The sequence below is a fragment of the Battus philenor genome, unplaced genomic scaffold (genome assembly GCF_028537555.1).
Source record: "Battus philenor isolate CCGP_79_NKW_IND1 unplaced genomic scaffold, ilBatPhil1.0.hap1 SCAF_15, whole genome shotgun sequence".
Classification (NCBI taxonomy): Eukaryota; Metazoa; Arthropoda; class Insecta; order Lepidoptera; family Papilionidae; genus Battus; species Battus philenor.
The window spans coordinates 782,693-798,284 of record NW_027181677.1 but is presented as its reverse complement, the minus strand read 5'-3'; the positions used below and the strand labels follow the sequence as shown (position 1 = coordinate 798,284).

Genomic DNA, 15,592 nt, shown 5'->3' with positions numbered 1-15,592 from the left:
ATTGTACATTTTAATGATACAAGGTCATATGTACCACTTTGGTATTTATTATTATGTTATACATGTATATATATATATATATATATATATATATATATATATATATTATTCCGTAATATGTTTAAAACCTTATTTATTATATAAGTATGAGATATACACATATGTATTTTAGCGTGTACAAGAAGCCATTCCTTTTCTTGGTTTTAAATCTAAAATTAAAATTAGTCAATTGAAATACGTAGAACTTGTTTTATAGACTCATTTGCAGAATTGACATCATAATCAATCAGAAGGTGAATTTCTGGCTTACTAAAACCTCTCAGCATTCGGAATCGGTGGTAGCTTTCTCACTAACTAACCCATTTGCAATTATAAAAACAATTGTCTATTCAGAGGTGCATGTGAGTCTATTTTGCAGGATATATGCACGAAACATCTGTTATAGGTATTAATTTTTTATTTTATTTAATATTCTTTATTGTACACGCTAGGATACATGCAAATAGTTTCATAATAATAAACAAAAAAGTACAATGGGCGGTCTTATCACACGAGGCAATCTTTTACAGACAACCATAGTACGGAAAGAGTGGAAGTATTATTAATAGTTGGTTAATATGTCCAAAACATAAATATATGTAAGCATATATATGTATAAAGCATATATACTTATGCTAAATAAAAACATCAAACTGATTTGAATCGCGCTTACCTCAGAAAGAATAAAGAAATGAATTAAATGATAAATAATCATAGGTCTAGTAAATAGTTATTAACCATTTACTTAAAAATAGGTAGTGAATTAGCACGTCTTATATTCAGAGATAAATTATTCCACAATCGAATGGCCTGTGTCGTAAAAGATTTGGCCATATAGGAAAAAGTCAGTTTAAGGTATGTATATTTGTATATGTACAATAAATCGAAAGAGCAAGTATAGATTTGTAATACAAAACTTTGATATGTCCGAAGTGTCGGCGGACTTCTGATCGTAGAAAGTTCCAGAAGTTTTATTTGACAACGTTGGAAGGAAAAGCCAGTCACTCTAGTGTGGATTGCGCTTGTCTAATATATAAAATTCTCGTGTCACGGTGTTCGAACTTGAACTCCTCCGAAACGGCTTGTCCGATTTTTACCAAATTTAATATGCGTATTCAGTAAGTCTGAGAATCGGCTACTATCTATTTTCCATGCCCCTTAGTGATAAGGGTGGTCCACCCCTAAATATTTTTTTTTATTTCTTTAATTTTTTTGTTTTAATTTTTTTATGATACAGCATACAAAAACACATACAACCCTAAATTTTCACTCCTCTATGATCATCCCTAATTTTTTTTTGTAAATTAAAAACATTATTTCTTTCCAAAACAACGTTTGCGGGATCAGCTAGTCTTCTTCTAATATATAAAATTCTCGTGTCACGGTGTTCGAACTTGAACTCCTCTGAAACGGCTTGACTGATTTTTACCAAATTTAATATGCGTATTTAGTAAGTCTGAGAATCGGCTACTATCTATTTTCTATACCCCTAAGTGATAAAGGTGGTTCACACTTAGACATTTTTTTATATATTTTTAACGAAATTTTTTGTTTTTATTTTTTAATGATACAGCATACAAGAATACATACAACCATAAATTTTCACCCCTCTACGATCAACCCTTATTTTTTATTTGTAAATTAAAATATCAATTTTTTTTTGCAAAACAACGTTTGCGGGATCTGCTAGTATGAAAATAAAACATTTATTATTTATATATTTAATAATTCACTTTAAATTTAGATTTAAAATGAAGGAAGGGAATTTCTAAAAAGGTTTTATTAACTTTTACACATCACATTAATGTAACATTATAAGCATAGAGCCTATAATGTTAATGAGTCGTTAACACTTGGCTTCTAGAACATTCCTGATGTCGGAAATCTATAAGAATGCAGAACTATTTCAAACTTTCTCAGTGGAAATAGTTTTCGTAGCACCCGACGAGGTTTCATACTCTGCGAGATGAGTGCATACTTTGCATTGTTATCTAATTGCTGGGGTAACATTATTCCGCACATATAAAGTTTAGTAAATAAACTTTTTAGTTCATAGACCTTTGAGGCTGTTATTTTCTATTTGTTTACACTTTTTTGTACACCATAAAGAATGGCTATAAAAAAGTAAAGAAACAATTCATACGGTACAAGAAGCGGTTTTATCGCTCGAGGCGATTTCTACCAGACAACCTTTGGATGGAGATGAGAGACATGAAGGAGAGAGCAGTCGAGGGTGTACATACATAAAAAATATATGTTACTAAACAAATATATATACGTGGAATAGGTATTAATTAAATTAGAAAAAACACTTAATATTTAAAAAAAATAATTACTTTCTATCTTTATTTATGTTTATCATAAGGCTTCGTTTCTGAACCTCCATAGAGGATACATAACTTAACTTGATATCTCTAATATCAAGTTGAGAGCATTGTGTATACTCCACGTTTGGGGGAAAAATTGAGTCCTTACTATTAAAAAAAAAATCCTAATTAATCAACAGACATTAGTCAACCAAAAATTAAAAAACCAATTAGTAATTGTACCAAACAATCCATTAGTAATTGTACCAAAACAACGAGTCGGCGCTTAGTCCGACGCGATAATAGTCCCGAAACCGAGTCCAATGCCGTTAATTATACATAATTAATCCCGCAGATCGTTAATTAAAGCCGCAATCTAAAGCGTTTCGCTAAAATGCCACTCAGCCTGTAATAGAGGCCGTTGAAATGTCCTTTGGTAATACTGTCAGGCGTATTAATTAGATGTTTTTCTTTTATTTATAAAATTTACTAATTATGAAATTAAATATTTAAATATTTATCTAGATATCTAGGCATATGGTATGTAGCAGTGCGTAAGAATTTTTATTACAAAATCCTTTTTTTGTATGTGGCGAAGATACGTAAATGTGTGTATTAAATCCATATGTAATACAACACTTGTAGATGATAGTTAAGCTTGTTAAAACGCAAGACTCGTTCTGGTTTTCTCTTGCTCGTATCATTATGGAAGATGTCTTTATCATCATGTCAACCGATGGAGATACTGCACTGGGTGCACTGGGATACTACCTTTGAAGATCACCATGATCAGTCTTACGCTGTCTGCATCCAGGGGCTTTCCGGTTTTAGCTCACCAACGACGTGTCTACTTCGCTCGTGTCAACGGCTTGTCTACTTGGTCGTGGTCGCCACCATTCGGATCTAAAAGTGGTCGATTGCATGATCGATGTGTTCCCTCCCGCTGCCACTTCGGATAAGTCTTTCTTCGAGCTATGTCAGTGATTAGTTCTACAGATTTCTAAATTTTTATCTACATTTTTTACTGAAAATGTAATCTACTTTAATAAGTTTCAAGATAAAAAAAGCCTCATAATTCTGCGCATAATAAAGCGTTGCCACCTTTTGCTTATTTTGCCTTTTGAGATTTTGTAATTTAATTTCCATCTTATTTGGGTAGTCACCCCCCTAACGTAGACGGGGTGATCTCTAGCTGCCTTTTGACGATAAGACGCAGCTACAGGCAGAGGTGTTTGGGTTCGAATCCGGCGCGAAATCTCAACGGAAATAAAACGGACTCTCATAAAGATAGTCGACCGCAATTACCGTCAAAAGAAACGATACAGTTTTAGTGTTATGTAGTTTTTTTTGTAAATATTGTCTTTTCCCGTGCCGCTATTCAAAATATTGTTAACAATGCCTCTCAAAATTTCACAATCAATTTCACATCTGCCACTGCACTGCTACGCCACTGCTTTTAAGTTCATGGACCTTTCTGCTCGGTGAACTAAGTTCCGATGAAGCTGTGAAAGCCTTCGGGCTAACAGCATCAAGGTCAACCAAAACCTAGGGTGGGATCTAAAAAATATTGAAAAAATTATATTATTCCTTCCAAGAACACTATATTGATGTTAATGCGTCGAGTTAAATGTTAATGCTCACTTATGAAGCTAATTATTATCGCGGAATCTTTTTAAACCTATATCTTTACGTATTTTTTGTGGATAACTGAACTGTATTACTATATGTACTTATACTTTATGTACAATACACTAGATTCTTCACGTGATTTCAGCCCATAGACGCCCACTGAAGGCATGTGCCTTTTCCAAAGATATCTTTGGAGAGATATACCATAATCGCCACGCTTGGCAGGTGGATAGGCGATAGCAGTGTGGTATTATGTATGTAGTATGTACATCAAAATTCAAACATTATTGTGATTATGTTTAGAAATAAAGAGCATCTGTTAACTTTCTTGCCGGCTCTCAGCAGAACTGCCTTCCAAATCGGCGGTAGCTTCCTATAGGGCGATATTAAAATATTTGTAAAAATAATAAAATAGTATGTCTATACCTTTTGTAGTTCGCTTTTATCTTATTATGAATAAGTGTTATAATTTTTACTCCACCAACAGAGAAACTGTCGCATGTAATAAAAATCAGCCCGACTCCTTTTGAACTGTTCCAGGCACAATAATGGATATTTCTCGGGAGATATAAAACAGAGCTCAGCAGTAATGATCCGAGTTTGCTCCCCCCCTCTCCTCCCTTCCCACCGGGCGCCCACTCAACGCGTCTCACTAAACGGAAGGTTTATATCCTTGAATAAATTCCGCGAAGGCTTATAAGATAAGAATGTTTTGCCACCTTTTTTTAATTAGACGCCTTTGACGGCCTGTGATGAGTGTTCTGAATTCGGATGCCTTTATAATCGAGGTAGCAAAACATCGTCGTTTCACTTCGTAGATGCCCACTGCTGGGTGATAAACGATAAATATATATAATGTTAAGTTTCGTACCGGCGTTTTACACGAGCTTTAACCGCTTTTCTGCCATCGCATATTATAAGTATATATAAAGCTGATAGTAAATCGATTCTTCTCGGCGTCAGATCGGCGGACGGCTTTGCGAAGTGGACGACACGATGTCTACTCAATGAGTGATTGACAAACTAACTACCGGATACGACTATCCTTGATGCTACCCACCCCCCTTTGTTCCTCTCAAATACACGAGGAATATTCTAACGCAGTATTACCGTGACATGTGCTTTGAGCGTCAAAAGAAAGTGGAAAGTCCCCAAAAAGGATTTAAAATATTTTCGATTTATAAATCGTAAGATGAAATATTATTTTAGTACTATATATATGGTTAAATTATATGCAATTTGATTTCGCGCTCAAAAACGAATGCATATATTGTTTTAATTCATTATGTTAGGTAAGGTAGTACAAAAATGCGCCCGGGAAAAAGATCGTGTTTCCGTCAAATATCTATTTCACCTCGCTAAAAATGGTGAAAAGTTTTGACAAGAAGCAAATAACCTTTTGTATTAGGGAGACCGGAAAGTAATGTCGTTTCTGTCGACATATTTTACAGAAAAACCGATTGATTCGTTATCGCTCCGACATTGAAAATTTGTATACTAGATGGCAAAAGGTTGTCGATAACGAAGGCGAAGATATTATTAATTAGAAATAAAATCTTGTTAAAATGTAGTCGTGTGAGTTTAACTTAAGAAAGCGACATTACTTTCCGGACGCCCTGATACAAAAGCAGTGTTGTAAAATGAAGGCGCTGTTTGATACAAACAAGTATTTATTAAGTAAAGTGTAGCGACACAAAACAAGTACTTTTCATGTTTTTTTTTATTTTTGTTGCCACCCAATTAAATATAGAATGTTAACACGTTCTATGCCGAAAAAAGAAACGCAACTTCCTGTCCAGGCCGTGTCGGTCAGTGATGGTTGAAATATAGACTTTCAGTTCAAGCCGCGTCAATGTCAATCAGTGATGACCACATTTTACGAGGGTCTACGTTTCGTTGTTCCAGGCCGTTGGGCAGTGCTGTCAAACTAAATCTTATATTAATTGATCCTCGCCGCCCTATAGCTTTACCATATCAAGTTGGTTTTTGAAATATTTAAGAACTTAGAAAGAAAAACAATAAAATAACTATACAAAGAAATTTATTAAAAAAAACCATCCATAAGAAATGGTTCAAATTGATTTATGTTATAACCAAGTAACATTTGAGTAAAAGATAAAAGCACATAAGCAAAAAAAAAAACAATTTAGTAAATTATAAATAGATTTATGATTTTAAATAGACCTAAAGGGAAAGTTCACTAACCGCGTTGGCAGAGAACGTGGTAATGGGTGGACCACGATCACTTACTCGCTGGACAGACGCAGTAACAAAAGCTTGCAGCACAACCGTGTATGACTCAGGTTCAGGAAACTGTGGCCTGGAGAAAAGTAGAGAATAACCATGTAGAAGAATCCTACTGATTCCGTTTCTTGTTAAAATGTCGTCTTTTGTTAAAATAGACTTTTGTGTTGTGATATTAAACAAAGTGACTATTTAAGTGTCAAAAGCCCTTCGAAACTTTATACGTGGACGGTAAAGTCATACAGAGAGGGTAGTCAGTATCAATTATGATACGTATACGAAATGAAAAGATTTATTAAATATTATCCCTATTGATTTTATATTTCTCTTCGGGCATCAGCGAATCGGTTCAGTCCCCCCAAAATAATAACTCCCGATAATAACCCCCGGAGGGCCGCGTCCCTCCCATAAATACGTCGCAGAGATCATGATACTCACGGCGTTGCAAAATCCCTTTTCCTCAGTTGCTCGCAATGATAAAGAAAGAGGTTTTATATTTTCGTAGCAATCTCGTAGAACCCGCTACGACGGAATGGACGGTCTACAATAGTAACTTTTATTTATGGTTACAGCTTTGATATAAATACGTATTAAATGGGCTACGTCACCTAAGTTCTAGATGTTTCTGTTGCTACGCATTTTTTCTAGCATTTCTTCGTTAATTTAGTTGACTTAATTCTATTTAGCTACGAATATACTCGGTATCTCTTGGTGAAGATATAAAAGTAATTTAGTTTAATGACGCCCATGATTACGAATTCTCCGCCAAAGAACACATATTTAGGAAGAAGAAATAATATTGAAAAAAGAGAAATAGTCCTAAATACCCAATTTATAGTGTATTTACAAATTACAATTTTTTACTCATATGTACTGCAAACTTCAAAGCTTGAAAAATTAGCTATTGCATTAAAAAATAAGTAGGTATTAAAAATTATTATATTTCTATTCCAAAAACAAAGTTGTCAATAGAAAACCGCTTATATTCATTCAAATTTTAACTGTTAAATCCAATACAATGTGTCGTACACTAACAAATAAATAGCTTGTACAAATTCACATCGAGCTTCCCGCCCGCCCCGCAGTCCCCGCGATTTCCCGGCTTATTTCCCCGAGCGCTAGGCTACATCGCAACAGTTTTCGCACAAAATTCACGCCTGAACTGTCACCGCAACGCGACACCCGCCGGAATATAAGTTTAAACTTCGGATCGTATTATAATTTTATCTAACAGAAACTAGAATCAAGTGTTTTATAACGCTTCCAAATTTATATATTTCTACACTAAGAAATGAAGATTACTACTGAACGTATTTACGTTTAATTACGTAGTGAGTACGTATACGTTATATAAATATCTATAGAAGGTCCAGGGGGATAGAAATACAATTTTTGTACTATATAATTAATTTTTTAGACCACGTATTACACGCATAAAGAATGATTTTAAAGAGAACAAAACGTCGGTAAATCAGTACTATGTCTATGAACCTACCTAGCGCCATCTAGTAGGTTTTTATAGAGAAAAAAATGATTTGATTGGGTCACATCCTGAGATTCTGTTTTACAGCGACACGCGCGCCATCTGGGCTGCCGGCGGCGGAGGCTTTCGTGTGCATATCTCTATACTTGTTGCGCTTTGTCTCAATTATTTTACTCTTTGTGGGTGTGAGTAGTTTTGTAATTTATAAACCATGGCGGGGTAGACGAATATTTTAGCACTCCAGTGCACGCGCAAAAGTTAAATACCGCCATAAGCTTAACACATAAAAAATGTAAATATAAAAAGGTTATTAAACTGTGTAGATCGTACATTGTTCGTCAATATCCCATCTCCTGTACAAAGTAAAAGAAGTGTTCCTGACTTTTACGCGACATGGATTCAATTAAAGCAGTTACTTTAAATTCTCGACGCGTTAAACTTTATCTAGTTTACTCTGGAAGATTAAAAATAAACTTCTCCCGTTCCTACGTTGACTGTGGAATAAAATTTCTCTCACTTCATATTTATTTTTAATAAAATATACTCCAACATTCTAGATTTTAAAAGTAACATTTTATTAATAGTTTAATACGCATTCCCATTTTATTTGAAAGGATAAAAAGGCTTAACATGTGCATAGGGTTGCCAACTGTCTAAATCCGGTTCAACTTATTTTGAGTTTTAAAACAAATGTTACCATAAACTATAAATTTAATAAATGTTGAGTGAAAATAGCACATTTATTTATGTAAGATACGTATTATGTTATAGTAAAAAGTATAAGATTTATAGATGTATTAATAATTTCTGAGTTTTTATCTAGTTATATATGTAAATAGCCGTAATATTATTTTAAAAGAGTGTTGACAGCTTTGTTGAATTATTTAGTATATGGTATACATTTTAGTATTTAAAATCGTCATTTCAGACCATACATACCCTCTCTAAGGTATAGGTGTCTACCAAATATATCTATGGGGGAATATATCATAATCACCACGCTTATCAGATTTCAGTGTGGTATTATAGTATGCAGAGGACGCTAGTGCGCATTCTCTGGAATTTTTTATGAACAATGGCAATGTGCCAATTATATAAGAATGCGCCATGGGAATCGAAGTCTCGACTCACGATGGTAAGTTGCAATCCTCTACCACTAAGCTTCCACTACTCGGTACTGCTACCAATTTTATGGAGCGTATTATAGGACAAAAAATCCAGACTTTTACTTTATTTGGCTAGGCTAATAGGCTAGCGTATTAGAAAATACATAGCCTGTTATAATACACATCATATGTATTTTATAACCTAGTAATAGCTAAAAAACCTGCATACAGTAATATTGGTACAAAATAATATTGTGTTTGTCAAAAAAGTTCATAGTATATTTTAGATCTACCGTCATTTGATCGTGATTTATATTGTAAAAAAAACTAATTATTTATACTAGTCTTAGTAACTAAATAAGACTCAATATAATAGGTAGTGCAAAAGTAATATTATAATATGAACCGGCAGCCATTTTACTGTAAACTAAAAAAGACAAAAAAAAAAGTATATTTGAATGTAACATTGATGACATAAATTGAATAAAATTACATCGCTTTAGTGGCCACCTCTCCAGTTTATGCATAATTGCACTCATTTTACAGCGTTTTAAATTGTTTCTCGCTAAACATCTGGCTCCATATTGGCGATATCATCTTTAATGTTAGCTTAAAAAAATAATAATTTCAGTTTCTTGCGGTTTGAATGACTCCATCGCTTGTTGACAACTAATTCTACATATATATATATATACATCATAAATTTAAAAGCACAGTGAAATTTGTCGCTATTTGTAAAAATTAAGGCACGTTCACATAAAAGTAACAAAACGTAAAAATTAAAGCGCTTCACAACACTCGTTGAAAGATGTCCCCGCGACACTAACGCCCTCATTACTACTTTCTCAAGTAAACATTACCTTAATAATCACTTTTGAAAGTACCATTGCAAAACCACTTCATTTTTATATTATATTCCAATACCAAACGTGAAGAATGCTAATACACAATAGTGACCACAACTAAAACTGCTGCCGCGGTTGTCGTATCGAAACTTGAAATGTCCACTGTACGTTTATTCGGTATTCATTTCCCTAGCGGCGGCTTCGCCCGGCTTAGTTTCGGTAACAACGTATCCCTATATGCTCTCCCCGGGGATACCATTGTTGACAGAATCTGACATGTCCTATATTCAATCTAAAATTGTTTGGACAAACCAAACTTGTGTAGTCGAATTTTTAATGCATGCTTACGATATCTTGCAGTATCTATAGCAATGATATATTAGAGAAAAAATTTCTAATAACTTTGTATGAATATTCGAGATACATATTTTTGAATTTTTGTTATATTTAACTGAGGTATTTTGGTGCCTTTTTGTTCGATATTTAATGGAATCAGGCGTTACTTCGCGGAAGTCCATCCTAAGTAAGAAAAGGAACAATATTTAGCCACTTCCGCACATGCAGTGGTAGTCGTGCAACAAAGTGCACCGCCCGCTGATAAATGCCAAATTACTCAACACGTGTTTCACCCCCCCACTGGGCATCTTCAGGAGTTATGTTACACCGATTCGATTTTTGTTCGATGACAGTGATATGATGACTTTGCTACAGAAATTTTGCGTTTTCTGAGTTAAAAAAAAACGTGACATAGTTCAGTCAGTCACCGTTTTTCTGTCGTTCTTGGCACTGTCTAAAGAATTCTGAAGAAACCGTAATATATAAAGTATATATAAAGTAATTTTTAAGTGAATTGAATCCATTTTTACGACCAGAGCGATGTGTATCTTTCCCAACAAAATTACTGGATTGAAAACACTTTCACTGACTCTGTGTTCTTCTTAATAACACTGCCGTTGTTCCGTCAAGATAATTTTTATTCGACTTCCAATGCATTTTTCTGGAGTAAAATTTTAAAACGTAATAATATATAATCATGTCTAGTAAGCATAGCAAATAAAAAATATACACTAAAATAGAAAATGAAAACCTTGTAAGTAATAATAGTAAATAGTGTTATACGAAAAACTGTGATATTTAAGAAGCGAAGGACACCAGACGATGTAAAGAAAGAAGAATAAATATGGGTAAGAATGAAAGATGGCGTATATAAGAAGAATTATTGAAAGATCTTGAGAAGATAGAAAGAATACTGCAGAAATAAAAATTAGGAAATGATAAAAGGGGTGAAAAAGCAATAGATATATTAATAGTGTACCTAAAGAGATTTAAATACACGTTCATGCATACTGTTTGTGAAAAAACCTTTTCAGTAGCATTTCATTATATCAGAGGTCGAGATCTTGAAAGTAGGTCTGAAGGGCGTCTGCGCCTAATAATAGCCTCTGTAATAGGGCCTCCGAGTGTCCTCCGCACGCTCGCGAGGGCTTGTCGTGGAACTTTCTACATACCACTGGATATCATACGAAGGTATCCAATTTATATTGTATTACCACATTGATTTTTTTAATTGTAATCCCGGTGAATTTATAAATATTTACTTTAGACATAGCAGTATCTTAAAATCAAGTAATTGTAGAAGATTGTTTTTTGTAAGAAAAGGACCAATATTTAGCCACTTCCGCACATGCAATGGTAGTCGTGCAATGAAATGCACCGCCCGCCATGGGGCATCTTCAGGAGTTATGTTACACCGAGGTGAGGGGTGAAATACGCGTTGAGTAATTTGGCGGTGGCGGTTGTGTGATTCGCATTGTTTGCCGCATACGCATTTATCAGCGGGCTGGCGGGCGGTGCATTTCATTGCATGACTACCACTGCATGTGCGGAAGTGGCTAGATATTGGTCCTTTTCTTACTTAGGATGGACTTCAGCTAGGTAACGCCGGATTCCATTAAATATTGTTTATTGTATATTGGCACCTCCAACCTCTGTAGATTCTGACGGGATGTCCACGCTTGTGAAGCTGTTACAGCTTGACTTCGTCGGTCACAGAGCTCGCCTCCAACGGGTAATATAGGATATCTATGGGGAAGTGTCCAGTCTATCAGCGGTGAATGTTTTTTGGAAGAAATAATTTTTTTTTAATTCCTCGCAGACTAAGTCACTGGCGCAGGTGGTTAATTTTTATTGACGTTAGAAGAATTATATGAATTGAGATGTGACTCACCTGGATGGAGAATTGTTGTCGCTTGGCAGCAGATATGATCTCCCAAGACCTTTGGAAAGAGACAATCGGCTAATTTCGGCTTCGTAGAGCGTTATCTCTGTCGCACGAAATACAACGACTGACAAAACATCACATAGGTAGTGTGGGGCAGAGATAGTGCTCTACGAAGCCGAAGCCGATAGTCTCTTTCCAAAGGTCGATATGCAATATTTATCGCCGGGTATTGTATTTGTTCTAAGCTATTTGAATAACGTATTACGTTTACGATAGAAAACTTATTCAATATATTAACTTAATATAATAATTATTAATCAAAAATGAGCCTAAAATAAACTCAATGTTTGAGAACAACTAATTTATAAATTGACGTCAATTGAAGTCAATCAAAGTCACGTAAAGACAAAGTTTTGTAGTATATATGAGCCCGTGAATACCAGAACTTGATTATATAAAAGCTAAAAGTTTCTTCATACTTCGAACACAGAGTTACCATTATTAAATTAAGGTTATCGTGGCTTTGGTTTAATAAGATGTTATGGAGGGGTATAAAATAGCGATCTAAATTCTTTATTTACTTAGATACACGAGCAGTACTAAATTAAAATGACATTAAAAGTTACCGTATAAGTAATGGTTCTGTTGTGTTCCTCTATAGGTGACAAAGTGTAGGAAGAAAGGACAATGTATATCAAATAAAAAAAATTGAAGATAAAACTGATCGCAGGTAAGATGAAACATCTGACTTACGATTTTACATCAAAAAAGTTCCTAATTCGAATATGTTTCCTCCGACAATCCTTTTCAAAGTTGTGTGTTTAAAAATACTCAAATAAAATAATGAATCTGTTATAGATATAGTGAATTGTTATGATGATTTCTAAAGACTATATAAGCCGCGAAAGATATCGATGGCTGGCAATTTTTCGAATTTTCTATTATAAGAACTGGACACACTGATATAGGAGAGTGTAACCCAAGGTGTATCTGATAATAGGGCCCACGCAGGATGGGTTTCATGCTTCGAGATAAATGGCACGGAACCTGCATTCGCATAAACTCTAAAAGGGTTCCACAAAAGATTAGGCTCTTCAATGTTTTATGCAAATATAGTAGATCATGTACTAAGCAACGGGTTTTGAGGAAGGATATATGAAAGTGATTTAAACTTTGAGTGTACGGACTTCTGTGCAAGATACTTGTGGAAAAAAACACTAGATGCCTGGTGAAAGCTCTCTGTTACTTAGTTTATCTTATTAAGTTTGGTTCCAAGCAGTCGAAGCTTTTTCTAGTAAACTGTAATTATTTGATATCACCTTAAGTATATTTATTTTTTAAGAATCATGGCTTTCATTGGCAGTCATCATAACAAACTCTTGCCAAATAAATTTATTCCTTATATTATATTCCAGTAGACCATTAATGTTTTACGGTACACTCGAAACCAAACTTATTTCAGGCGTATAATATTGAAGCAGTTTCATACTTAAGACCAGAGTTCCCCAAACTTTTTTGTGTCGTAGACCCCTTGCCATGTTTTTCCGTGTTGGGTAGATACCCTACTTACCTGATATTGATTTCCTGTAAATTTCTAGCTGTAGTGAAGTTTAGTGTTAAAAACTTAAAGTAAAAACACATGTTAATTGATACATTTATTAATTGAATTTAAATTAAAACTACTCAAAATAAAATTTTGTATCTGTTATCTAAAATATACGTAACATTAAATAAACTATACATAAAATAACATAAGCAATAAGTCAATATATTTAGTGAGAAGGATGAACCTGATGCTTTACTAATAAATTATCAACATTTGGCGACAATTTTGTAAGGGTTAATCTTAAATCTCCTCGGCTAATGATGTCCAGTCTGTTTCTTTTTTTCGTTAGGAGATTGATAACAACGCTGAACATTTTATAAACTTATATAATAATTTTTTTACTTCATAGGTACTTTTATAAATAATGTAAATGTTTTGATATTATAAGATAGTATGATGTAAGTAAATAGGTACTATCAGTGTATGTGATGAGATCGACTATCGTGGACCCCCATTTTCATGTCATGGACCCCCAAATTTTTTTTCGCTGCCGTAGACCCATTGTAGGTTGTCATAGACCCCCAGGGGTCGATATGGATAACTTTGGGAATCACTGCTTAAAACACAAGGTTTAAGTACAGTACTCGGCGATAAATATTGCACATCGACCTTTGGAAAGAGATAATCGGCTTCGGCTTCGTAGATCACTATCTCTGTCCCACACTACCTATGTGACGTTTTGTCAGTCGTTGCATTTCGTGTGACAGAGATAAAGCTCTACGAAGCCGAAATCAGCCGATTCTCTTTCCAAAGGTCGATGTGCAATCGCCCGGTACTGTAAAGCGAACTTTCTTAAAAGCCTATTAATAATGACGGAAAAAAAAATCGTTTGATTATACAGCCAATATATCAACTGTCACACAAACAGCCCGCGCATTTGTACTGATTTACACATCCCGGGGGTGCGTTTGACACAGATCCTTGGTAATGGGTGATAATAAACTTCGCGATGGGCGAATTTCAACTTTAAAATCATATAAATACGGCTTTTACGTACGCCGAAAGTGGTGAGTGAAACGAAACGAAAACTGTACTGAATCGGATCCATTCCGTAAGCTTCCATACTGATGTGCCATTTATAGTCATATATTTACAACATATCATATATGCTGTAAATTTTGTTAGGGTCTACTAAGTCATTCTATAGTGGCACGGAAAAGCAACATTTCGCGTATTGTGCAGATTTATATCTAGAAAATAAATAAATGTTTTATAAGTTTAAATGGAATTCGATTTATCTTTTGACGAAAATCCCTTTTGAAAAGCGCACCCGAGGCTCGCTCCGTACATTCACGGATCTAAGTTTAACTTAATCTCCTTAGCGTGAACGCCGAGTTGGCAGTTTGTGAACTTTGAGCTCAAACTCCAACATAGACAGCAGACGGTGGGTCGGAGCAAATTATTGCGCGAGATACATCAAAGTGAAAAAATGAAACACTTTACGAAGTGACTAGATAAGCAGAGTGTGAACTTCATACTAAAAGATATGTGTCGCATATAAATATTAAGTTACTTAAGCATGTTAATTAAAATACATTTTTGATTAAATTTTAATTAAAATTAAACTTTAATTGAAAATTCAAACATTGTTTTTAATTTAAATCAAAATTAAATTTTAAATAAAATTCAAATTTTGATTTTATTCAAAAATTAAATTTGACTTTTAATTAAATATTAAATTTGATTTTTAATCAACGATTGATTATCAACGTCAGCAGATAGACCACCACTGCAAGGCATAGACATCACCGAAAGATCGGCACGATCATTGGTCCTACTCTGCCCGCATGCAGCGACTTCTTCGAAGGACGAAAAGGACCAATATTTAGCCACTTCCGCACATGCAGTGGTAGTCGTGCAATAAAGTGCATCGCCTGCCAGCCCGCTGACAAATGCGCATGCGGCAAACAATGCGAATCACAAAACTGCCACCGCCAAACCACTCAACACGTGTTTCACCCCTCCACGGGGCATCTTCAGGAGTTATGTTACCCTACTCAGTCCGTCGCCGCTTGTTATTCGCCGCGACTTCTTCGACCTTGATATATATATAGCAATGAGAAGGTCACACGAAAATTAAACGGTACTAGAGCCTTAAGATTTCAAAGTAGAG

General features: G+C 34.7%; 1 protein-coding gene across 1 annotated transcript in view; it reads left to right on the top strand.

Moving 5' to 3' along the window:
* Positions 1–15,592, top strand: part of bsk (mitogen-activated protein kinase dJNK) — a 150,701-nt gene that overhangs the window by 110,751 nt on the left and 24,358 nt on the right. The gene's annotated exons all lie outside the window — the stretch shown is intronic.